The 27245-nt window shown below is 43.0% G+C and overlaps 1 protein-coding gene and 1 long non-coding RNA gene across 2 annotated transcripts in view; one reads left to right on the forward strand and one right to left on the reverse strand.

Annotated features, from left to right (window-relative positions):
- LOC139267224 (chloride intracellular channel protein 5-like) overlaps positions 1 to 27245 on the reverse strand; it is a 237950-nt gene that overhangs the window by 168830 nt on the left and 41875 nt on the right. The window lies entirely within an intron of this gene.
- On the forward strand, positions 1082 to 26414 carry LOC139266822 (uncharacterized). Its single transcript, XR_011593782.1, has 3 exons — positions 1082 to 1125; positions 25237 to 25391; positions 25694 to 26414. It is a non-coding gene; the product is annotated as an uncharacterized lncRNA (long non-coding RNA).

Genomic DNA, 27245 nt, shown 5'->3' on the forward strand with positions numbered 1-27245 from the left:
TAGGGTGGGGGTGCTTCCAGAGAAAAGTATCACTATACATAACCCTCAACACTAATACCAGCAATGATCATACAGTACGTACTCTGTATCAAATCATAACTTGAGAGAACATGTAAATTCCTTGTACAAAACAATAAAGACAATTTGGTGGATGGGGGAGGGGGGAGGGAGAGGAAAATGAAAAAAACAAATCATGGCGTATTACACTGCAAAGTATTACACTGCAACGTATTATGGCAGAGAGCAGAGCATATAATTTCACATATACTGGTCGACACACTAAGTTCCCACACTCAACCTGAATGCTAAAAGGATTGGCCCATCTGACAGAGGTTTGGGAGGGAGGGGGGAGAAGCTGAGCAGTGAGTAACCTTGGACCCTTATCTGTAGCACAGCAGTAAAAGAAACGTGGCAACCGGTCACATGCTGACCTCTCCCCCAGAGTATGGAGAGTGGCAAAGGAAAACATTGGCCCTGAAATTCCGGTTTCCCCGGGTCCGTATGGAGTTCCAACGGACCCAGGAAGGCATCAGAAATGCCAGTTTCCAGCGCACGATGCGCATGCGCTGGAAACTGGCATTTCCGATCTGTCAAGTTTCTGGCTTGTCAGATCGTAGCCAGATCGGTAGCGAGGACACTTGTAAGTGTAAATTGCTGAAATTTACGCATACAAATGTCCTCAAAAATCTTGCGCCTGAAAAAGCAGGCGCATAGCTTACTTTTACAGGCGCAACTGTTTTAAGAAACACAAAAACATCGAAAAATAAAGTTATTAGAACATATATTATTAAAAACCATCCCCACAATGGTAAGTTTATTTTTTTAAAACTTTTTTTTTTTTAAATCGGAAAATTATTGTTTATAAAGACATTAATAACTTTAATTTAAATGAATGTAGTGCAATTATTTTCTATTTTTTTAATTACTGTTTTGGGTCTATCACAATCACAGTAATCGGAGTTTAGGACCCTGCGAAACGCCTATTACTATGACCTTACCTGATTGGCTGCCCAGAGTCATGTGACACCAGCTCCAGCACTGCGCACGTCCCCACGTGCACGCATTGCCACTGCCAGTCAAAGGAGACCACAGGCTCAGAAGTGCGGACGTGGGCAGCAGCTTAAGGTAAGTGCGGATTTTTTCTCTAAAATGCCAAACCGGAATTTCAGGGCCAATAAAAAGAGAGGATGAACATATGGGCAGTGAGTGAAACACAGAACCAGAAACAGAAAGAGAGAGAGAGAGAGAGAGAGAGAGCAATATACAGACAGAGAGAGTAAGATACAGAAACAGGGTGAGAGTCAATTGCAGATAGAGAGAGAGAGGAAAAGAGAGAGAAAGAGAGAGATACAGATAGTGTCATAAGTAGGGAGGAAATGGGGTTAAGAAAAAACTTCATTAGAACTAAAGCAGCAGTGTAACAATCTTTCTTTGCTGCATCTTTCATTATTAAAATATTTATAGCAATTGGCATCCTCAGTTAATTCATCTTTAGATGGTAATCTGGTTTCTATGCAATTGAGAAGGAAAACACTACATATTCATGTACAGGTGTACATAGAAACATAGAAAATAGGTGCAGGAGTAGGCCATTCGGCACCGCCATTCAATAAGATCATGACTGATCATTCCCTCAGTACCCCTTTCCTGCCTACTCTCCATACCCCTTGATCCCCTTAGCCATAAGGGCCATATCGAACTCCCTCTTGAATATATCCAATGAACTGGCATCAACAACTCTCTGCGGCAGGGAATTCCACAGGTTAACAACTCTCTGAGTGAAGAAGTTTCTCCTCATTTCAGTCCTAAATGGCCTACCCCTTACCCAAAAGACTATGTCCCCTGGTTCTGGACTTCCCCAACATCGGGAACATTCTTCCCGCATCTAACCTATCCAGTCCCGTCAGAATCTTATATGTTTCTATGAGATCCCCTCTCATCCTTCTAAACTCCAGTGAATAATGGCCCAGTTGATCCAGTCTCTCCTCATATGACAGTCCAGCCATCCCTGGAATCAGTCTGGTGAACCTTCGCTGCACTCGCTCAATAGCAAGAACGTCCTTCCTCAGATTAGGAGACCAAAACTGAACACAATATTCCAGGGGAGACCTCACTAAGGCCTGTTCAACTGCAGTAAAACCTCCCTGCTCCTAAACTCAAATCCCCTAGCTATGAAGGCCAACATACCATTTGCCTTCTTCACCGCCTGCTGTACCTGCATGCCCACATTCAGTGACTGATGAACCATGACACCCAGGTCTCGTTGCACCTCCCCTTTTCCTAATCTGCCGCCATCAGATAATATTCTACCTTCGTGTTTTTGCCCCCAAAATAGATAACCTCACATTTATCCACATTATACTGCATCTGCCATGCATTTGCCCACTCACTTAACCTGTCCAAGTCACCCTGCAGCCTCTCAGCGTCCTCCTCCACCCAGTTTAGTGTCATCCGCAAACTACATACATGAGGGTTCAACCTCAGCAAGCAGTTGGAGAGGGGAATGGAGTCAGGAGCAAGAGCAGACTTTTTAGTAGGAGTTGAACTGGTTGGCTTTGGACTTGCCAAAGTTAGGTTGAAGAAAGTTCTGGCTCATCGAATTCTTTATTTGGACAACTAATCCCTCTTAGCAGAGTTGAGGCTTGTGGCAGTGAAATAGAACTGGGTGTCATCAACATAAAGGCCTATGGATAATGTCGGCAAAAGGCAACATGCAAGTGAGGAAAAGGAGGATGGAACCGTGCAGAGTGGGAGGAGAAATCATCGCTAAAAATGTGCTGGGTACATTGGAATACTTAGGAGTGGAACCAAGCAAAGATGGTCGTATGTAGGTGGACCGTGGAAGACATGTGGTCAACCAATTCTATTAGCGCAAAAGGGTTGAGTAGCACAAGGATGGATGGAGCACCACGGTCTCCGTCACAGAGGATATTATTAATAGCCTTGACCATGGTGGTCGTGGTTTCCAGCTGGTGGAGTAAGTGGTGCATAGATGAACTTAGCTACCCAGAAAAAATCTCTGTAGGTAAAGAGGTATGAAGTGAAAATAAAATATTTTGGGTTGGATTCTCTTCCCGTTGGCGGGGTGTTCCAAACGACTGCCAATGTGAAACTGCCACTAATTAGCCACTAGTTCCTCCCAGAACCCTCATTCGCAGTTTGCACTTACAGCTCCAGACACTGCAAAGTAGCTGTGGGACCAACTGTCTTGGACATGGCAGCAGCAACAAGGGCACCAAGGTTTACATTTGTGGAGGTATTGCTGGTAGAGGTCAGGGCATTTAAAGTATGAAGCTCCATAACAGGGTGGTTCAAGCTAGCTGGAGAGTGGTGACAGAAGCAGTCAGTACAATCTCCACTACAATGCTGAAAAAAGGTTCAATGGCCTCAAGAGTGGCCAAGGTAATTCGAGGCACTCATGTAAACACACCCTTGGTCACGAATAGCCTTTACACACCTCCTACCCATTCTCTCTCTTTTTTCAGCACCCAGGTGTTAGAAGATCTCACTAGTGAAGAGGCCAATCTCTCCAAATATTCAACTGCAAATTACACTCAGCCACTCTCTTGACTCACTTTATTTGCCACAAGGGCTACTGCTAATCTTCAAAGACACTTAATATAAAAGGGACTAGAGACCTTCAATTCTCATCAGCATCACATGGAGGAAAGCGTCCATGCCACTCACAAGGCTGTAAACCTTGTCACCACTCCCTCCAAGAGGAAAAGCTGGCCGACAAGCAGCTCTTGTGAAATATCACTGGGAGAGAGCCACCATAATAGAAGACCCCAAGTCCACAGGAAGAGGAAACTCTCAGGCAGATGTACAGGAGAGTCAGTAGGAGACAACTAAGGTGGAGGCCAGCTAGCAGAAGGTTGGTGATGGCAGGGCAAAGCTCATCAGAACACCTCTCACATCACATGCTTTCTAAAAGCAGAGTTACAATGATGGATAGGTAGAAGTACTCAACCACCACAGTTGCAAGGATATTTCTCATGACTGGTCAGACACTCTGGAAAAAGTGACAGCCCTCCTAGCCCCACAAATGTGAGTCAAAACTTACCTACATGACTGCCAGCTGATACCATGCAAAGCATACATAGTGCGTGTTCTCCAGTTGAGCCCTAAAAAGATCAAAGTGCCCCAATTCCATATTCAAAGTGCTTACCAACTGACTCTGGTGAACGCTCTCACTGTCAGTGGTAGTCTACATCTTTTCCATCGTTTTGTCAGCAGTTACTTTTGTAAAGTTTTGCACAAACACATTTCTCTGTAATGCTGCTTAAAACCAGATCTTAAATTGAGTCCCTAATGCTAGTTTCTACAGAATGGCCTCTCCTCCAAATATACTCCCCATGGTTTAAAACACTCCAGCACCAACTAGTGATCATCTGTTCCTTATATCGGTCCCATTTACTCAAGAAACACTCTCCCTTGTAGTGACATGATACATGACACTGGAAATTGAAGTTGTTGGTAATGCCCCATGCTGCGGCATTAATTCCCAGTCAGGATTCCTGCCTGCTGATCGCTGGTCTTAATTTGCTGCAGGGCTTTTCAATGGGTGACTTTCTCACCCAGACAATGCAATAACGATAACAACATCGCAAAACTAGTGATTATTATGGAGAGAGCACACAAAATTGTTATTTTAATGCATCGATCCAGTGATGTGCCAATCTCGCTTACATGAAATAGGCATCAGGTTCTTGCATGTTCAGAACTGAGGCAACTACTACTTTTTGAAGTGCTGGATACAAGTGACTCACGTACTAGATTCTTGGCTCAGACAAGGAGAGATTTGATTCTAAATATACCCTTGAGAAATCTTTAGAGCTGGCACAGCTGCCTTCAATGTTATCTATGCACTGAATCACTGAAAAACAGGACTGCAGCAGTTATAAATAGTTACTTATCTTTATTTTAACTTTTTTAAATGTTTCTTGTATTAAGAAAATTCCATGTCTTATAGTAAAAATTCTGGTTGTGCTGCATAGTATCCTATATTAAGTCCTGACTGATTTTTAAAAAAAATCATTGATAGCCAACCAAGCTTCCTAGTCATCCAGGCCTAGAAATTGCTCTTGGCTTACAGCATTACAGTGAGACGAGGGTCCGAAATGGCACTTGAGGCACACTATGTACACCTGTTGCACCCGACATCAGTAGTAAGGAAAATGTTGGAATCAATCATTAAGGATGAAATAGCAGCGCATTTGGAAAGCAGTGACAGGATCGGTCCAAGTCAGCATGGATTTATGAAAGGGAAATCATGCTTGACGAATCTGCTGGAATTTTTTGAGGATGTAACTAGCAGAGTGGATAAAGGAGAACCAGTGGATGTGGTGTATTTGGACTTTCAAAAGGCTTTTGACAAGGTCCTGCACAAGAGATTAGTGTGCAAAATCAAAGCGCATGGTATTGGGCTAATGTACTGACGTGGATAGAGAACTGGTTGGCAGGCAGGAAGCAGAGAGTCGGGATAAACGGGTCCTTTTCAGAATGGCAGGCAGTGACTAGTGAGGTGCCGCAGAACTTAGTGCCGGGACCCCAGCTCTTTACAATATACATTAACGATTTGGATGAAGGAATTGAGTGTAATATCTCCAAGTTTGCAGATGACACTAAACTGGGTGGCGGTGTGAGCTGTGAGGGGGATGCTAAGAGGCTGCAGGGTGACTTGGACAGGTTAGGTGAGTGGGCAAATGCATGGCAGATGCAATATAATGTGGATAAATGTGAGGTTATCCATTTTGGGGGCAAAAACACAAAGGCAGAATATTATCTGAATGGCGGCAGATTAGGAAAAGGGGAGGTGCAACGAGACCTGGGTGTCATGGTTCATCAGTCATTGAAGGTTGGCATGCAGGTACAGCAGGCGGTGAAGAAGGCAAATGGTATGTTGGCCTCCATAGCTAGGGGATTTGAATATAGGAGCAGGGAGGTCTTTTTGCAGATGTACAGGGCCTTGGTGAGGCCTCACCTGGAATACTGTGTTCAGTTTTGGTCTCCTAATCTGAGGAAGGACGTTCTTGCTATTGAGGGAGTGCAGCGAAGGTTCACAAGACTAATTGCAGGGATGGCTGGACTGTCATATGAGGAGAGACTGGATCAACTGGGCCTTTATTCACTGGAGTTTAGAAGGATGAGAGGGGATCTCATAGAAACGTATAAGATTCTGACGGGACTGGACAGGTTAGATGTGGGAAGAATATTCCCGATGTTGGGGAAGTCCAGAACCAGGGGACATAGTCTTAGGATAAGGGGTAGGCCATTTAGGACTGAGATGAGGAGAAACTTCTTCACTCAGAGTTGTTAACCTGTGGAATTCCCTGCCGCAGAGAGTTGTTGATGCCAGTTCATTGGATATATTCAAGAGGGATTTAGATATGGCCCTTATGGCTAAGGGGTTCAAGGGGTATGGAGAGAAAGCAGGAAAGGGATACTGAGGGAATGATCAGCCATGATCTTATTGAATGGCGGTGCAGGCTCGAAGGGCCGAATGGCCTACTCCTGCATCTATTTTCTATGTTTCTAATGCATAGATACAGGAACAAACACAACTTCATGCAACGACTGAAGCACTGTCTCCAGATGCTCAGGTATAGTCGGTCAGCAGTTACTGAGCTGTGCCATTGGCTTAAGGAAGTCATGCAGGCAACCTCAGTCAGCACTGCCTATGGATCTCAATTTTTTTTTTACCAGTAGCTCCTTCCAGGCTACCACGAGGGACAGCAGCAATATTAGTTCGTTTGGTAGACACAGATTCGAGGTCAACAACTCCATTATTGCTTTATTATGCGATTACCAGGATGGTAGAAGACAAACTAGATGGACCCTGGTCTTTTATCATCCAGCAATTCATATGTTCCTATGATGTCACAGATACATTGTGCAGCAAGGTCGACAAATTCAAATTCACCACTGACCAACAGCAGCGCGGCAGGGCAACTGCTGTGACAAAGCACTGCTGGCCTTCTCAAAGTTCAGAAGACCATTGTACTTTTATCTTCCCAGGCTATTTCAGAGAGTTTAACAAGCTCCTAATTGCACCTCATGGCTGATTTAGACAATTCAGTAATGCTCCCTTCTCAAGGGGGTATACGAACAGAGAGACCTGGGGGTATATGTGCACAAATCATTGAAGGTGGCAGGGCAGGTTGAGAAAGTGGTTAAAAAATAGCTTACAGGATCCTGGGCTTCATAAATAGAGGTATAGAGTACAAAAGCAAGGAAGTTATGATGAACCTTTATAAAACATTGGTTCAGCCTCAACTGGAGTAGTGTCCCCAATTCTGAGCACCGCACTTTTGGAAGGATGAGAAGGCCTTAGAGAGGAAGCAGAAAAGATTTACAAGAATGGTTCCATGGATGAGGGACTTCAGTTACGTGGATAGATTGGAGAAGCTGGGGTTGTTCTCCTAAAAGCAGAGAAGGTTGAGAGGAGATTTGATCGAGGTGTTCAAAATTATGAGGCGTCTAGACAGAGTAGATAGAGAGTAACTGTTCCTATTGGTGGCAGGGTCGAGAACCAGAAGACACAGATTTAAGGTGATTAGCAAAAGATCCAAAGGCGACATGAGGAAAAAAACATTTACATAGCGAGTAGTTAGGATCTGGAATGCACTGCCTGAAAGCGTGGTGGAGACAGACTCAATCATGGCTTTCAAAGGGGAATTGGATAAGTAGCTGAAGGAAAAAACTTTGCAGGGCTACGGGGAAAGGGTGGTGGAGTGGGACTAGCTGAAGTGCTCTTGCAAAGAGCCGGCACGGGCTCAACAGGCCAAATGGCCTCCTTCTGTGCTGTTACCATTCCATGATTGGCCTATCACACAGGAATGACTTCCAGTTTTTTAGCTCACATACTGAAAATAGCAAAATCACGTGTAACCCAGGATGGGAGATCTCTTCGCAAAACTTTTAGTAACCCAGTTATCCTATAATTAGTCTACTAAACTATAGTGTTACTTGACCATACGAAATGGAAAAAATTGACAAGAGCATCAACATTTAAATGTAGCATGTCTTTAAGTCTCAAGTGTTTAATCTATGCAATCAGTATACCATATCATCTTGAGGTCATGATGGGCTCTACACGAACAAAGCTGGTGTTTGTTGACTTTAAAAAGAAAAAGTTCTGCTGTCTTTCTAGGACATCAAGGTGCCAAGAGGTGAATGCATTGCTTCAGAAAAATTATATTTTTTCTATATTTCTAACCCCCCTCTGACAATGTTCTATGGAATTAAATCTTTTATTCATATGGCCAGTAAGTAAGATTTAACGTGGATTAACTGTTGCTGTAAGATTTGTCTGAGCTTCAACTTTTATTAAAGTGCTCTTGTTCTTCTCATAATCATCAGATTAAAGAGCAGTTTTTAATAGGTCAACACAGATTCCAGTTTAATATGGAGGGTGAATTTAGAGGGAGTTTATTTTAATTCAAAAGTACTCTAACAGTTTATTAATGAAAATAATATGCTCAGCAGAATTTTTCTGTCCCAAGATTAGTTAATTTAGCACAAACCAAGGACTAACTGGCAATCTTCCTTGTTTAGATAGCTTATCATGCTACACAGTGCATTTATTCATTGTGTTATCTGGGGAATCCTACAGAAAGACTTAGTCTAGAAGCCATAAGTGATTCATTTTGGTAGGAAGAATCAGGAGAGGCAATATAAACTAAATGCTACAATATGGTGAGTGTCAGAACAGCGAGACCTGGAGGAGTATGTTCACAAATCTTTGAAGGTGGCAGGATAAGTTGAGAAGGTTGTTAAAAAGGCAAACAGGATCCTTGGCTTTATTAATAGAGGAATAGAATACAAAAGCAAGGAAGTTATGATAAACCTTTACAAAACACTGGTTAGGCCCCAGCTAGAACACTGTGATCAATTCTTGCACCACGCTTTAGGAAGGATATCAAGGCCTTGGATAGGTGCAAAGCAAATTTACGAGAATGGTACCAAGGATACGGGATTTCAAGTTATATGGGGCGATGAGAGAAGCTGGGATTGTTCTCCTTCGAGCAGAGAAGTTATGGGGAGATTTGATAGAGGTGTTCAAAATCATAACTGATAACAGTAAATAAGGAGAAACTGTTCCCAGTGGCAGAATGGCCAGCAACCAGAGGACACAAATTTATGATAATTGGCCAAAGAACCAGAGGCGAGATGAGGAAAAGAAATGTTATGATCTGGAATGCACTGCCTGAAAAAGGTGGTGGAAGCAGATTCAATAACAACATTCAAAAGGGAATTGGATGAAGGGGACACATTTGCAAGGCTATGGGGAAAGAGTAGGGGAGTGGGACTAATTGGAAAACTCCAAATGGCCTCCTTCTGTGGTGTCATTCTATGATTCTTCTTGACAACCTGGAGGAACAATCCATGTCAAACAATCAGAGTTAAACAGATAGCTGCATTTAATGTTACCTTTTGTCATCAGTATCAAAACAAGTTTTTAAAAAAAAGTCCCATGGAAAAGCATCAGAAGTAGGAAGCAATTCCTTTGATAACGGTGACATCATTGAGTGTAAAATAGATATTGTTCCCACAGTTCTGGCAGCACATTTGTTTTTAGAGAATAATTTACAAACATAAACAAATATGTAATAAACTTTTGTGATCTTGCCATTGCAGCATTACAGAGACTAGAATGATTTAACCAGTGTGGTTAGAAGCACTGATATATTAAATATTACAAAGTTGCTGTTTGCAGTGTCTTAGCAACAACATACAAAAGGCTATAATTTAAATTACACTTTAGATTATACAATAAACCACAAGTGCATAGATCATCTAAATCAGGAGATTAAGAATGGTTAGCTGCACATAATTTTTTTTTAATACCATGGCCCCAAAATCCAGATCGTGCCTACCAATGTTGACCCTACCAGAGTTTGAGATCAGTGGGAAGGCATCTAATTTGCATGTGAGCACCCTCACCACTTGCCTCTGCCCACCCCCATTCAGCCAACAAATCAGTCAACGTTTCCTAGATTCCCAGCCCCAAGAGCCCTCCCTCACCTCCCCCGCCCCCCACCTGTTGTAAATAAAAACTTACAATTTCTTCAGGAATCCAACCATTCTGCTCACCCAAGCAACCCTGAATGGGCACATTTCCACCCACCTTGGGGCCAGTGCACTTCATCTTAGAGAATGGCTTCTCGTTCTACAATAGGCAACAAGGGAGTGAATAACCAAATAAGTATATACCCATCAATTTTGTGGAAGTTACTGGAATCTATCACCAGACACAGAGTAACTGAGCACTTGGACAAATATGCAAAGTGTAGGTCATACATAATTAAACTAGTTGAATTTTTTGGAGGAGGTCACTAGAATGGTAGATAAGGGAGAGTCTATCAATGTCTATATGAATTTGCAGAAGGTACTTCATAAGGATCAGAGCAAGAAATTATTAGCAAAAATGAGCAACCACAAACTTGGAAGTAACCTTGTGACATGGGCCAGTAATTGATTAGGAGGGGAGGTGTTGGAGAAGAGTAGTAACTGGTTAGGGCCTTTCACTGCTGTAGCAGGGACAAAAACCCGATAGGAAAGATTCAAACATGGGAGTTGGAGGATAGAGGGGTATGGATTTGTGAGGCAAGAACACATTCAAGTGCTATGGAAAGGAAAGGGAGGTTGGAGATAGGACTGTAGCTTGCAAGCAGAGGGTGGGTTGTTTGAGGAAGGTGTGCTGAAGTAGGTTTTGAAAGGGAGAGTAGCAGTGCCTGGGGAGAGGAAACCATTTATAACGTCAACTAGGATGGGGACCAGGGTGAGTTAGATGATCATTTTTTTTTAGTGGGAATGGGAAGAAGGAGGCAGGAGGTGAGTCTCATGGACAAGATGAGCTCAGTGCAAACACGAGGGGAAGATGAGAAAGAAACTAGTGGTATATATCTGTACCAATAACATAGATAGAAAGAGGGATGAGTCCTGCAGACAGCTTTTAGGGAGCTAGGAGATTAAAAAGCAGGACCTCAAAAGGCAGTAATCTCCGATTACTCCCGGTGCCACATGCTAGTGAGTACAGAAATAGGAGGATAGAGCAGATGAATGCATAGCTGGAGAGATGGTGTAGGAGGGACGGCTTTAGATTCCTGAGACATTGGGACCATTTCTGGAGAGGTGGAACCTGTAAAAGCTGGACAGGTTTCACCTCAACAGAACCGGGACCAATATCCTTGAGGTGGGGAGGGTTTGCGAATGCTGTTGGGGAGGGTTTAAATTGGCTTAGCAGGGGGATGGGAACCGGAGAATAGATTCAAAAGGGAGAGAAGCAAAGCTGAAACTGGAAAGCAGAAAAGTAAAATGTGAATTTGGAAGACAGCGGAAACAAGGGCTAAAAAATAAACAAGGAAGTTTGGCAGTGCTAAATGGTATCTACTTCAATGCAAGGAATATAGGGAATAAGGCAGATGAGCCGAGAGCACAGATAGACACTTGGGAGTATGATATTATAGCTATTACTAAGACATAGCTGAAAGAAGGGCAGGTCAGGCAGAGAAAAAGTCACTGGTGGGCGTACTCTTATAGGCTCCCTAATAGTAGCTACACTGTTGGACGGAGTATAAATCAAGAGATAGTGGAGGCTTGTAAGGAAGGTACGGCAATAATCATGGGCAATTTTAATTTTCATACTGATTGGACAAATCAAATTGACCAGGGTAGCCTTGAGGAAGAGTTCATAGAGTGTATCCGGGATAGTTTCCCTGAACAGTACATTGCGGAACCAACCAGGGAGCAGACTATCCTGGAGTTGGTACTGTGTAATGAGACAGGATTAATAAATGATCTCATAGTAAAGGATCCTCTAGGAAACAGTGATCATAGCATGGTTGAATTTCCAATTCAGTTGGAGGGCGAGAAAGTTGGATCTCAAACCATTGTCCTCATCTTAAGTAAAGGCAATTACAAAGGTATGAAGGCAGAGTTGGCTAAAGTGGACTGGAAAAATAGATTAAAGTGTAAGACAGTTGATAAGCGGTGGCAGACATTTAAGGAGATATTTCACAACTTTCAACAAAAATATATTCCAGTAAGAAGGAAAGACTTTAAGAGAAAGGAATACCATCCATGGCTAACTAAGGAAGTAAAGGATGGTATCAAACTGAAAACAATGGCATACAAAGTAGGCAAGATTAATGAGGACAGAGGAGTGGGACATTTTTTTAAAACCAGCAAAGGATGACAAAAAAAAATAAAGAGGGGGAAAATAGATTGAGAGAGTAAACTAGCAAGAAATATAAAAACAGATAGTAAGAGCTTCTACAGGTATATAAAAAGGAAGAGAGTAGCTAAAGTAAATGTTGGTCCCTTAGAGAATGAGACTGGGGAATTAATAATGGGGAACAAGGAAATGGCAGAGGCTTTCAACAAATAGTTTGTATCGGTCTTCATGGTAGAAAACACGAAAAGCATCCCAATAATGGATTATGGATAATCAAGGGAGGGAGGAACTTAAAACAATCACTAAAGAAGAAGTAATTAGTAAAATAATGGGCTTGCATCCTAGAGTCTTAAAAGAAGTGCCTGCAAAGATGGTGGATGCATCGGTTGTAATCTACCAAAGTTCCCTGGATTCTGGAGAAGTCCCAGCGGAGTGGAAAACCGGAAATGTAACACCCCTAATTAAAAAAGGAGGCAGACAGAAAGCTGGAAACTATAGACCAGTTATAGCCTAACATCTGTCGTTGGGAAAATGCTGGAGTCCATTATTAAGGAGGCAGTAGCAGGACATTTGGAAAAGCATATTACAGTCAAGCAGAGTCAGCATGGTTTTATGAAAGGGAAATCATGTTTGACAAATTTGCTGGAATTCTTTGAGGATTTAAAGAGCAGTGTGGATAAAGGGGAACCAGTGGATGTGGTGCATTTGGATTTCCAGAAGGCATTCGATAAGGTGCCACATAAAAGGTTACTGCACAAGATAAAAGCTCACAGGGTTGGGGGTAATATATTAGCATGGATAGAAGATTGGCTAACTAACTGAACAGAGAGTCAGGATAAATGGGTCATTTTCCGGATGGCAAACGGTAACTAGTGGGATTCCACAGGGATCGGTGCTGGGGCCACAACTATTTACAATCTATATTAATGACTTGGATGAAGGGACAGAGTGTAATGTAGCCAAGTTTGCTGATGATACAAAGATGGGTGGGAAAGCAAGTTGCGAGGACAAAAATAATCTGCAAAGGGATATAGACAGGTTAACATTTGGCAGATGGAGTATAATGTGGAAAACTGTGAGGTTATTCACTTTGGCAGGAAAAATAAAAAAGCAAAATTATTTAAATGGAGACAGATTACAAAATGCTGCAGGAGAGGGGGACCTGGGGATCCTTGTGCATGATACACAAAATGTTAGTATGCAGCTACAGCAAGTAATCAGGAAGGCAAATGGAATGTTGGCCTTTATTTCAAGGGGGATGGAGTATAAAAGCAGGGAAGTCCTGCTACAACTGTACAGAGTATTGGTGAGGCCACACCTAGAGTACTGCGTACAGTTTTGGTCTCTTTATTTAAAGAGGGATATACTTGCATTGGAGGCAGTTCAGAGAAGGTTCACTAGGTTGATTCCTGAGATGAAGGGATTGACTTATGAAGAAAGGTTGAGCAGGTTGGGCCTATACTCATTGGAGTTTAGAAGAATGAGAGGTGATCTTATTGAAAATTAGAAGATACTGAGGGGGCTCGACAAGGTAGATTCAGAGAGGGTATTTCCACTCGTGGGGGAATATAGAACTGGGGGCATAGTTTAAGAATAAGGGGTCGCCCGTTTAGAACTAAGATGAGGAAGAATTTCTTCTCTGAGGGTTGTAAATCTGTGGAATTCTCTGACCCAGCGAGCTGTGGAGGCTGGGTCATTGAATATATTTAAGATGGAGATTTTTGAAAGATAAGAGAGTGAAAGGTTATGGGGAGTGGGCAGGGAAGTACAGCTGAGCCCAAGATCAGATCAGCAATGATCTTATAGAATGGCGGAGCAGGCTCGAGGGGCCGAATGGCCTACTCCTGCTCCTATTTCTTATGTTCAACATTCCTAGTTACAGGGTTTTCAGACGGGATAGAGAGGAGGGTAATTTAAAAAAAGGAGCGGGGTTGCAGTATTGATTAAAGAAACAATTACAGGTGTGAGGAGGGATGATATGTTAGAAGGATCATCAAATGAGGCCATATGCGTTGAATTGAAGAACAAAAAATGGGTGTTCACACTATTGGAAGTGTACAAAAGACCCCCCCCCCCACCCCCAAACAGTCAGAGGGAGATAGAAGAGCAAATATGTAGGCAAATTTCTGAGAAGTTCAAAAACTATAGGGCAGTAATAGTAGGGGATTTCAATTATCCTAATACTAACTGCAATAAAATTAGTGTCAAAGGTATAGGGGGTGCAGAATTCCTAAAATGTGTTCAGGAGAACTTTTTCTTACCTAGTATGTAACATGCCCAACAAGGGAGCAGGCAGCTCTGGACTTAGTTTTAGGAAATGAACCTAGGCAGGTGGAAGGGAGATTAGTGGGAGAGCATTTTGGTGCTCGTGGTCATAATTCAGTTAGATTTAGGTTAGTTATGGAAAAGGACAAAGATAGACCAGGAATAAAAGTTCTCAATTGGGGAAAAGCCAATTTTGCTGAGCTGAGATGAGATTTAGCTGAGGACTGGAAACAACTACTTGTAGGTAAATCAGTGTTAGAGCAGTGGGAGGTATTCAAGGAGGAGATCCTGAGGGTTCAGAGCAAGCATGTCTCCTTAAAGAAAAAGAGTGGGACTAACAAGTCTAGAGCCCCCTCGATGTCAAGAGACATACAGGGTAGGATAAAGAAAAAAAAGGAGGCTTATAACAGATACCGAGGGCTTAATACTGCAGAAACTCTGGAGGAAGTTCAGGGGTGCAATTAAAAAGGAAGATAGGAAAGCAAAGAGAGGAGCATGAAAAAATTTTGGCAAGGAAAACCCAAAGATGTTTTATAATTACATTAAGTGCAAGAGGCTAACTAAAGAAAGAGTAGGGCCTATTAGAGACCATAAAGGTAATGTGTGCGTGGAGGCGGAAGATGTGGGTATGGTTCTTAATGAATACTTTGTGACTGTTTTCACAAAAGAGAGAGGTGATGAAGACATTGCAATCAGGGAGGAGGAGTATGAAATATTAGATGAAACAAACACAGTGAGAGAGGAAGTATTAAGGGGCTTAGCAGCTTTGAAAGTGGATAAATCCCCAGACCCAGATGAAATGTATTCCTAGCTGTTAAGAGAAGCAAAAGAGGAAATACCAGAGGCTCTGACCATCATTTTCCAATTCTTTCTGTCTACAGGTGTGGTGCCGGAGGACTGTAGGACTACTAACATTGTATCTTTGTTTAAAAAGGGGAGACAGGGATAGGCTGAGTAATTACAGGCCAGTCAGCCTAACCTTGGTGATGGGAAAATTATTGGAAAAAATTCTGAGGGACAGGATAAATCTTCATTTAGAAAGACACGGATTAATCAAGGACAGGGAGTATGGAGTTGTTAAGGGAAGGTCGTGTCTGACTAATTTGATTGTATTTTTTGAGGAGGTAATAATGCAGAGTGTATATGATGTAGTGTATATGGATTTTAGCAAAGCTTTTGATAAGGTCCTATATGGCAGACTGGTCACGAAAGTAAAAGCCCATGGGATCCAGGACAAAGTGGCAGGTTGGATTGAAAATTGGCTCAGAGGCATGAAGCAAAGGGTAATGATTGATGAGTGTTTTTGGGACTGGAAGGCTGTTTTCAGTGGGGTTCCACAGGGCTGAGTACTAGGTCCCTTGTTTTTTGTGGTATATATCAATGATTTAGACGAATGTAGGTGGTATGATGAAGAAGTTTGCAGATGATACTAAAATCGACTGTGTGGTTGATAATGAAGAAGAAAGCTGTAGACTGCAGGAAGATATCAATGAACTGGTCAAGTGAGCAGAACAGTGACGAATGGAAATCAATCCAGAGAAGTGTGAGGTAATTCATGTGGGGAGGGCTAAGAGATTCAGGTGAATTTATAATGGGGAACAAAGAAATGGCGGACCAGTTAAACAAACACTTTGGTTCTGTCTTCACGAAGAAAGATACAAATAATCTTCCGGAAATACTAGGGGACCGAGGGTCTAGTGAGAAGGAGGAACTGAAGGAAATCCTTATTAGGCGGGAAATTGTGTTCGGGAAATTGATGGGATTGAAGGCCGATAAATCTCCGAGGCCTGATAGTCTGCATCCCAGAGTACTTAAGGCAGTGGCCCTAGAAATAGTGATGCATTGGTGATCATTTTCCAATAGTCTATCGACTTGGGATCAGTTCCTATGGACTAGAGTGTAGCTAATGTAACACCACTTTTTAAGAAAGGAGGGAGAGAGAAAACAGGTAATTATAGATCGGTTAGCCTGACATCAGTAGTGGGGAAAACGTTGGACCAATTATTAAAGATGAAATAGCAGCACATTTGGAAAGCAGTGACAGGATCAGTCTAAGTCAGCATGGATTTATGAAAAGGAAATCATTCTTGACAAATCTTCTAGAATTTTTTGAGGATGTAACTGAATATATTTAAGAAGGAGAAAGATAGATTTCAAGACACAAAAGACATCAAGGGGTATGGGGAAAAAGCAGGAATATGGTGTTGAGATAGAGGATCAGCCATGATCATATTGAATAGCGGTGAAGACTCGAAGGGCCAAATAGCCTACTACTGCTCCTATTTTCTATGTTTCTATGTAGAGTGGACAAGGGAGAACCAGTGGATGTGGTGTATTTGGACTTTCAAAAGGCTTTTGACAAGGTCCCACACAAGAGATTGGTGTGCAAAATTAAAGCACATGGTATTGGGGTAATGTACTGACATGGATAGAGAACTCGTTGGCAGACATGACGCAGAGTGTCGAGATAAACGGGTCCTTTTCAGAATGGCAGGCAGTGACTAGTGGGGTGCCGCAGGACTCAGTGCTGGGACACCAGCTATTTACAATATACATTAATGATTTAGATTAAGAAATTGAGTGTAATATCTCCAAGTTTGCAGATGATACTAAGCTGGGTGGTGGTGTGAGCTGTGAGGAGGACGCTAAGAGGCTGCAGGGTGACTTGGACAGGTTAGGTGAGTGGGCAAATGCATGGCAGATGCAATATAATGTGGATAAATGTGAGGTTATCCACTTTGGTGGCAAAAACACGAAGATAGATTATCTGAATGGCGGCAGATTATTAAAAGGGGAGGTGCAACGAGACCTGGGTGTCATGGTACATTAGTCATTGAAAGCTGGCATGCAGGTACAGCAGGCGGCGAAGGCGGAAAATGGTATGTTGGCCTTCATAGCTAGGGGATTTGAGTATAGGAGCAGGGAGGTCTTACTGCAGTTGTACAGTGCCTTGGTGAGGTCTCACCTGGAGCATTGTGTTCAGTTTTGGTCTCCTAATCTGAGAAAGGCCGTTCTTGCTATTGAGGGAGTGAAGCGAAGGTTCACCAGACTGATTCCCGGGATGGCAGGTCTGAGAGACTGGATCAACTGGGCCTTTATTCACTGGAGTTTAGAAGGATGAGAGGGGATCTCATAGAAACATATAAAATTCTGACGGGACTGGACAGATTAGATGCAGGAAGAATGTTCCTGATGTTGGGGAAGCCCAGAACTAGGGGACATAGTCTAAGAATAAGGGGTAAGCCATTTAGGACTGAGATGAGGAGAAACTTCTTCACTCAGAGAGTTGTTAACCTGTGGAATTCACTACCGCAGAGAGTTGTTGATGCTAGTTCATTGGATATATTCAAGAGGGAGTTAGATATCGCCCTTACGGCTAAAGGGATCAAGGGGTATCGAGAGAAAGCAGGAAAGGGGTACTGAGGTGAATGATCAACCATGATCATATTGAATGGTGCTGCAGGCTCAAGGGCCGAATGGCCTACTCCTGCACCTATTTTCCATGTTTCTAAGGCAAGGGCATACACATTAAATGGTAGGACACTGAAGTGTAGAGGAACAAAGGGACCTTGGAGAGCATGTCCAATGATCCCTGAAGGTAGCAGGCCAGGTAGATAGGGTGGTTAAGAAGGAATGTGGAATACTTGTATTCTATGCCTTGACTAATAAAGGCAAGAGCAAGGAGGCTATGTATAAAATACTAGTTAGGCCACAGCTGGAATATTGCATGCAGCAGTTCTGGTCACCACATCATAGGAAAGATGTGATTGCACTATAGAGGGTACAGAAGAGCTTTACAAGGATATTGCCTGGACTGCAGAATTTTAGCTATGAGGAAAGATTGGATAGGCTGGGTTTGTTTTCTTTGGAACAGAGGAGGCTGAGGGGAGATCTTATTGATGTGTATAAAATTGAGAGGCCTAGATAGAGTGGATAGGAAAGACCCATTTCCCTTAGCAGATGGATTAACAACCTGGGGGCATAGAGTTAAAGTAATTGGTAGGAAATTTAGAGGGGATTTGGGTGGAAATTTTTTCACTCATAGGGTGGTGGAGGTCTGGAGCTCACTGCCTGAAAGAGTGGTAAAGGCAGAAACCTCACCACATTTAAAACGTAGTTGATGTGCACTTGAAGTGCCATAATCTATAGGCTATGGACCAAGAGCTGGAAAATGGGATTAGGCTGGATAGCTCTTTGTCGGTTGGCACTGACACGATGGGCCAAAATGGCCTCCTTCCGTGCTGTAACTTTCTATGATTTTATGAAATTAGAGAAAGATGTGGGATCAGGATGGTTGGCTTGGTGAGGAGATGAAGCAGAGGTAGTTGAATGAATGGTTCTAAATCTAGTAACAAAGAAGTCCTTGATTTCCTTGCACTTGTTAGAAATGAGGGTGACGTGATTATAAGATGGTTTAGTACTAATTGGTAGGAGACAAGAGTAATTTTCTGAGTATCAGTGAGAATCACATTCCCGAAAATTTAGGCTATGTTAAGAATATCCTTGAATTGTATTTCCTGATGGATCCTTTGACAATTCTGAGCACCTAGAAAAGTACATTTGATTATGGGCAACATTAGATTGCTTTATTTAGAATTATTACATTATACAAATGCTTTACTAAGATTTCTGATCAAACTGTGACTCCCATCCTATGTGTTCTATTTTTAAGTCATAGTGGGTTAATATTTGTCGATCTCTGTAATAAAGGTCTGATGATCAGCTATGCCACAGTGAAATGGACTAGGGATTCAATGTTCAATGTTATATGCTCTGTAATGTGCTGTGTGAGGTGCTGTGCAGACAGCCTCATCCCTATTCCACATGTATCGAGGAAGACAAGCAAAAATCAGAGAGCCAGTGACTCAATATTTACACAGTTCCCAATAACCAGTCATAAAATGACATTGGTAGAGTCCCGAAATCAGGTCACCTGCCTAATCTGTTAACCAGAGAAGATTTGTGTTGCAGAAGCACTACTAGAGGGAAAACTGTAGGAGAAAAGTGTAAAAAGTGATCAAGTAATTAAGACAGCACTCAGTTAGGGTTCACAGAAACAGGTACAATGATGATGCCTTTAAGTATGTTATCACCTGTTACTAGCTGCCATGATTATATTATTGTTGATTTTGTCAAGTTGTGGGAGACTGAAGTTTTACATCCACCACCTCTCGGTACATGAATGGGACTACAAGCTGTTGTCCTATTACAATCTTTCATTTACTTCCATATAGATGATTTACAATTCAAAAAAGAGAAATGTAACAAATTCTACAGATAAAGGAAACTGTAATCTTAAAGTGCACTTGTTTCATCAGGAATATAACTCTCCCTTCGTTGCACGAGTTTCCCACATAGATCCCAATATTCCACCCTCCCACCTGAGAATTGGAGTAAAATGTTGGAAAGTGTGAGGTCATGCACTTTGGCAGAAAAAAGTCAAAGAGCAAGTTATTATTTAAATGGAGAAAGATTGCAAAGTGCTGCAGTACAGTGGCACCTGGGGGTACTTGTGCATGAAACACAAAAGGTTAGTATGTAGGTACAGCAAGTGATCAGGAAGGCCAATGAAATCTTGGCCTTTATTGCAAAGGGGATGGAGTATAAAAGCAGGGAAGTCTTGTTACACTTGTACAGGGTATTGGTGAGGCCATACCTGGAATACTGCATGTTTTGGTTTCCATATTTATGAAAGGATATACTTGCTTTGGAGGCAGTTCAGAGAAGGTTCACAAGGTTGATTCCGGAGATGAGGGGGCTGACTTATGAGGAAAGGTTGAGTCGGTTGGGCCTCACTCATTGGAATTCAGAAGAATGAGAGGTGATCTTATCAAAACGTATAAGATTATGAGGGGGCTTGATAAGGTGGATGCAGAGAGGATGTTTCCGCTGATAGGGGAGACTAGAACTAGAGGGCATAATCTTAGAATAAGGGGCCGCCCATTTAAAACTGAGATGAGGAGAAATTTCTTCTCAGAGGGTTGTGGATCTGTGGAATTCGCTGCCTCAGAGAGCTGTGGAAGCTGGAACATTGAATAATTTTAAGACAGAAAGACAGTTTTTTAAATGATAAGGGAATAAGGGGTTATGGAGACCGGTCAGGGAAGTGGACCAGAGTCCATGATCGAATCAGCCATGATCGTATTAAATGGCGGAGCAGGCTTGAGGGGCCGTATGGCCTTCTCCTGCTCCTATTTCTTATGTTCTTATGTTCTTAATTGCTATCTCATACATATATGTTAATTCCAGGACATCTCATCATCTCTCATGGGAGTAATAGAAAGCAAATAAACACTGTGGAGGTGAGGATATCCAAGCTGGTACACTCACAATAAAGGATGAAACTGAGTACTGTGTACAATGAGCAAGTGTGACCTTAGCTCCTTTAATAAGACTCCAGAGTGCCGGTACCTTGTGGGTGGCCTGCTTATATAATGTGCTCCCAAGGGATGCTGGGATCCCTTGGGACTCCAACAGGTAGGCCCTCTGGTGGTAGTGTAATACAAGTTACAAGAGGTTAAATACATAACACAAGCATTCATGACAATAATGAAAACATTCTACTAAAACTATAGGCAGTAAAGTTGAGAAAGGAAACAGAGAAGATACAAAAAGAAGAATACACCAATGTGCTCATCTCCTGTGACCCACATGACAATTGCAATTTCCCACTTTTAGCCCTGTTTATGTTTCTGACGCAAGTGAATGTCTTATATGGTTTGCGATGAAAATCTTGCATTCAGATTTCCCCAACGTTAGCTATTTATCACTCCTTTAAATCGTACCTATTTATTGCCGTTTATCACACCTTTAAATAAAACCATAAGCTTAAGTTATATAAATTAAAACCAGTGAACTTGATGTTTTAATTTTCCTTTTGAGCTTTGCACGGCTCTTTTGATTGATCTTTAATTATTAAGCTTACTCACATGGCTGCTGGTAAACAAGGATATTTCAGCATCATCTAAATGAAGAGCCTGAACATTGTTGTTCAGTGTTCTGGAACACTGGGGCAAGAGTTTGTCTCGGCTGTTTCCTGCATGCTTTAAAGCAAATTCTTCTGTTCACAGTCTGGTCTGCTCAAAAGCAGACAGCATTTCCTAATTTTATGCCAGTGATTAGGTTGTTGTCTCATACTGCTTTCTTGTTTAATTCTTCCCATATCATAAGTCTCTTGTATCTTTGTTCAATCTCGCATGTCAGACACATCGGAGTCGGACATTGCATTTTACTTTGTAGGAGTTTTGCTTTGGCAGGAAGCTAAAAAAGGCTTCAATATTAAAAGTTTAATTTGTGCACACTTCTGCTATGCCATTATTTAATGGGTGCGTTATGGGAAATACTGGGGCAATCTTTATTGCAGTACAGCTTATTTTTTGACATTGCAGCTGTAGGCTATTTTACAGTGAACTTCAGACAATTTCCATTTGTTAAAATCACAGATGTCAGTAAAGTAGTGAATGTCAATATTTGCCTCGGCCCATGTGATCTACCTTTAACAATATAGTTCGGATTGCAACACTGATGCAGTCTCACAAATGGAGCAGGTAAAAATAGGATTTACCTCATGAAATATCTTTTTGCTGCTCTCATAGAAAATAACCGACTTCTCAAGAATCAAGAAATATTGCAACACATGTCCAATAGTGGCGTCGCTTTGCATTCATAGATAAGTATAAAAAGGTTCCCCGATTGTTTCATCTGACTAGAAATACTTGCATGATTAGTACACAGCCTGCAGTTGTCAAAGTAGCTGATGAATGGAAATCACATTATTTTTCATTTTACTTTGTAGGATAATACAATAGAATCAGAAGTCAAAATTTACAACTATTGAGCCTTCTGCTGTTTACACTTTCAATAAACTACAAACAGATTTTCATTGGCATTGCTCATGGTGTCATAATAGCAGTGCTATCAACACAATGTGACCAAGAAAGTATTACAAGAACGGAGTGCGACACTTACTGGAAATCCACACTATGGGCTCAAAATTGGCCAGCAGTTGTTCCGTTTTTCTTGGAGGAACTTGATTTTTCTGGAGTATCTTAAAAATCCCCATTTTGCAGAGTCAATTTGCGCCAGTGTAGGGGAGGACGAAAACCCCCTCATTTTACCCAGAAGGAAAAGGGCTGTGGGATCTGTCTGTGCTGCGATGTGAATTGAAACCGAGACGGTTTGACCTTGGCAGAGCAGTGATTGGACGGGGGAGGACACCGGAGGGCCAATGGTGGGACAGAGTCTGCCCAAAGCATGGGGCTTTCAAGTCAATGGGAGAGCACTTGCTTGAAAACTGTGGGACTGACTCATCGCCATTAGCGGGCTATTGTCTTCCCCATGTTGACACTATGGAAGGAAATTATGCAGACCTTCAGAAAACTAGGGAACCCAAAACAATCCAAGGGCCTACACAATGGCTACAGGAGGCCAACCCAATTAACACCTGCTCAAGCCTTGAGTAGGTTATCAGTGGAAAAAACCCGCAATAATCTAAAACTGCTGCATTTTTCAAAATCACAAAGCCCACCAATGGGAAGGATCGATTTCAGCACGAGAGGCGGACTGGATAATCTGGCTATAAAAAGGGGTTTCTGACGCATTGTGTGTGGTTCCCTGCCCTCGTGATCCAACAACCAGCAAGCCTCTTGACACTGAAGGAAAACCAGTGTCCGAAGACACCAAAGATAGAAGAAACAAACCACCAGACTGCAAAAGGCACAGTAGTGAGTATAACCTCTGGTCCCCGGAACTCCCAACTCAGTTAGGCCAGGAAAGGTGGGAGGTTGGGCATTGTACTGCTAAACTTGTGTAAAGATTTTCGTTGTGTCTGTTTAGTGGGATTTAGGGGGATTGTTTTGTTGGTGTATCGCTGTTTGTTGAGATACAGCTTGTCAAATAAATTGGAAGCCTAAGTTCCTCTTGGAATCACCTTGTCTCAGTTCTATTGTATTACATCTCCTGATCGTGAGTCTTATGTCAGAACAGTGTAAGGGAAGCTAGGAGCGCCTCAAAAATGCTCAACTGTGTGTCACAGGCTAGGGAAGAAGGGGTTAGGAGTGCTTGACACTCACAGGCTAGGCATAAGCTGTGGGGATGCACGAGTCTCAAAAGCCCCTTCATAAGCTGTGGACACAGTCTCTCCAGGGGTGCTCTTGCAGCACTCAGGGTACCTCACAGGCCAGGCATAAGCTGTGAGGGCAGAAGCCCAGAGAGAGACACCCAAGGCACAACAACACTCCCTGAGAACCCCTTACACAGTGTAAGTGAATTAGTTACGATTTTTTTAGTTTAGTTTAGTTTCTCTCAAAAGGGGGCGTTATCAGCCACCTACGCCAGTTTTGTCCATTTAGGCCACTTTGGCCAGCTAATAGTTACTCCAAATCTACTTAGGCCAGCGTATGTGGTCACTTCATAAAACCCTTGCGGAGAGTTAAGAAATCAACGCAGGTAGATACATCGGAGACCAGCAGAACTTAATGACTTGACTAAAGAATGTGAATAGGATCATACAGCTATACAAGTCATCATATGACAAACTTTGCAAAGTTAATTTACTATACAACAGAAGTATTCATGGAAGGTTAAACTACAAAAATAAAAGTAGTAAAAGATAGTTGAATTAAATTGCCCTAATCTCACATCTAATTTAAACAACTATTTGTTTGCAATGATTATACTGGGCCACAATTGAGCCCATATTTTCTAAAGTCTACTTCATTAAATAAGATATTCTCTCAGTGTTCTTCCGTCACTTATGTTCTTCTTTCACAATAGCACCAGGTAAATAGGCTTGACAAATGGTCACCACTATTCACAAGAGATAAAACATAGTTACATAATTTTTTCAAAATATCCAAATAAAAAATAGAAGTAAGTAAGTCCTGCCCTACCTTCATCTTCAGCCCGGGAAGGCAGAGGGCCGGCCTGTGCGGTAGGCCACTCAGCCTGGGATAGGGGCGGGACGCACCAGCAGCCGGTATGATGATGTTGATGATGTTGATGTTGATGATCGGGTTCCATGCTACAGCAACACACAGAGGCTTGGGGCGAGGAGCTACTGCGCATGCGCGCGCACATGCAGACGTCCCAGCACTGTTTTCAGCACGGGATGCTGGCTCCGCCCCCCACCCGACTGGCCATGCTGCGTGAAGATCCGGGAGAGGCCGGACAGCAGCAAAAGTGGGGAGTGATTTTTTTTCGGCGCACTTTTCAACGCAGAAAAGCGGCGCATCTCTGGTGAGTGCGCCGAAAAAAGTCGTGGGCCAATTTTGAGCCCTATGTAACTAGTTGGGGAACATGATCTTTCTCTTACCCGTTACTGTGTTGCTGTTTCCCACTTGGGACCCGAAATTGGCCGATACACAAGGTCCGCCCATTTCTCAACGGTATGCCAGCAGTATGTCGTTTCATACTGCTGAGACCGAAGAGTACAAAATTGGTCAAAATTATTTTGGCAGCGGGTCGCCGGTCTGCATAGGGCGGTATGTATCTTAGTAGTCAATCCAGATCAACTTTCTATTTGATGGGTGGTGCGGCACAGAACTGCGCCTTTTTTACACAAGAGTTTTACCCACGATTTCAGGGATCAGGGGTCACCCGCGCATGCGCAGTGAGTTGAAGAGGAGAGAGTAAAAAGGAGCAGCAAGCTAGTCGACAGGCAGAGAGTTTACAAATACGTAGCACAGTGGAAATATATTGCTAACAGTGCATGTGGGGGTGGTGTGTATGTGGGGGTGGTGTGCGCAGTTAAATGGATTGAAGATTTTTATTTTGATTTACTTTACTTTCTGCAGAAGATATCGGCAATAGCAGCCGATCAGCATCGCGCAGGGGGAGGACCCACAATCCAGGAGCCTCTTACTGATATGGAGATCCGTGTCTTGTTCCCTGGCTGGGGATAGCAACTATGCCACCACCGGCATTGGAGCTGACTCACTCACACAGGATGGTAAGTTGAATAAAATGCAGTCTGTGTTGCGGTCCTCTCATGTTATGTAATGTAACTGTAATATTGGCCTAATGTAATGCAAGTTTATTGCACTATAATGTTGGCCTCATGTGATGTACTGCAATGTTGGGGACACGTAACGCAATGCATATATGTATTGTCTGTCTGTGATATGTAATGCAGTACTGCAGCAGTGGTGGACTTTTGACTAAGACTGCGATAAGTCACTGTACTATGTACTAATGTGACTCTGACCACTCTCCTGGTGCCAAGCTTTTTTAAATGTTGTTTTGTACTTCCAGACTTGGATGTTTCACACCACAGCGACACAGACGACAGACCCACTGCCTCCACCTCTGGCGTCACCCAGCCCTCTCCTGACAAGGAAGACAACGAGGAAGAGAAGGAAGAGCCGCTGATCCAGCAGCCAGTGGAGCTGGGGTGGAGACGGAGGAGGATACACCAGCTCCATGTGGGACAGCTGGAACATCCTCCACCACGGAGTCTGTATTCAGTCTGGATTCCCCCATGGCTCCTCTGATTCTGCTGGACCAAACCATGCGCAGCAAGGCAACCCCCCTCCAGTGTTGCAGAGCCTTTGCCGCAGCGACGGAGGTTGGTGCAGGAAAGGTTGGACACTGTAGGCGTGTACCAGGACATGGTGCATCTGTCACAGGCCAGTGTCGACATAGGTCGAGAGCTGCTCAAGGCCATGACTACGATAGTGCAAACATCGCTGCTCTATCAGAGTGGCAGTTGGAGGATATGCCGCGTATGATCACCGTGATGGAGCGGACTGCCAACACAGTCGAAGCCATGCAGCAATCGACGGGATTGGGACATGGCGCGGAACCCACTATGGATATAGTAGTCAGGTTGACATCACCTGAGGGTAGAGAGCTGACATCATCTCCCAGCCCTGAAGCCCTGCCTTCCACATCACGAGTTTCTCCTGAGGCCCCAGTTATTGCGCCTGCAATGTTTGACATTCCTCCCCCCCCCACCCGCCCACCCCCACCTCCCCTCCGACAGCAACAGCACTTGAGGTGCAGTGCTGCACGCTGACTTGGTATCAACACGGGGAGGTCCATGCCCACGGGCACTGGGGAAAGGGTAGGACGGAAATAAGAACGGGGAGAATAATCCCAAGGGTGGTGCAGCATGCGGGTGTGGAAGGGCCAGAGGGCATGGGCGGGGAAAGTAAAGGGTCTTTTTGTTGTAATTGAAATTTTATTTGTAAAAGTTTAGTTAAAGTTGTTATTAAAGTTTAGCTAAAGTTGTTATTAAAGTTGTTTAATAGTTAGAAGTTTTACAAAGTTTTAAAAATGTTGTATATTTTTTTACATTTTTAGATAGAAACACAGAAAATAGGTGCAGGAGTGGGCCATTCAGCCCTTCGAGCCTGCACCACCATTCAATAAGATCATGGCTGATCATTCCTTCAGTACCCCTTTCCTGCTTTCTCTGCATATCCCTTGATCCCTTTTAGCCATAAGGGCCATATCTAACTCCTTCTTGAATATATCCAATGAACTGGCATCAACAACTCTCTGCGGTAGGGAATTCCACAGGTTAATAACTCTCTGAGTGAAGAAGTTTTTCCTTATCTCAGTCCTAAATAGCTTACCCCTTATCCTTAGGCTGTGACCTCTGGTTCTGGACTTCCCCAACATCGGGAACATTCTTCTTGCATCTAACCTGTCCAGTCCCGTCAGAATTTTATACGTTTCTATGAGATCCCCTCTCATCCTTTTAAACTCCAGTGAATACAGGCCCAGTCGATCCAGTCTCTCCTCATATGTCAGTCCTGCCATCCCAGGAAGCAGCCTGGTGAACCTTCGCTGCACTCCTTCA

Source organism: Pristiophorus japonicus, chromosome 7 (genome assembly GCF_044704955.1).
Source record: "Pristiophorus japonicus isolate sPriJap1 chromosome 7, sPriJap1.hap1, whole genome shotgun sequence".
NCBI classification, from domain to species: domain Eukaryota; kingdom Metazoa; phylum Chordata; class Chondrichthyes; family Pristiophoridae; genus Pristiophorus; species Pristiophorus japonicus.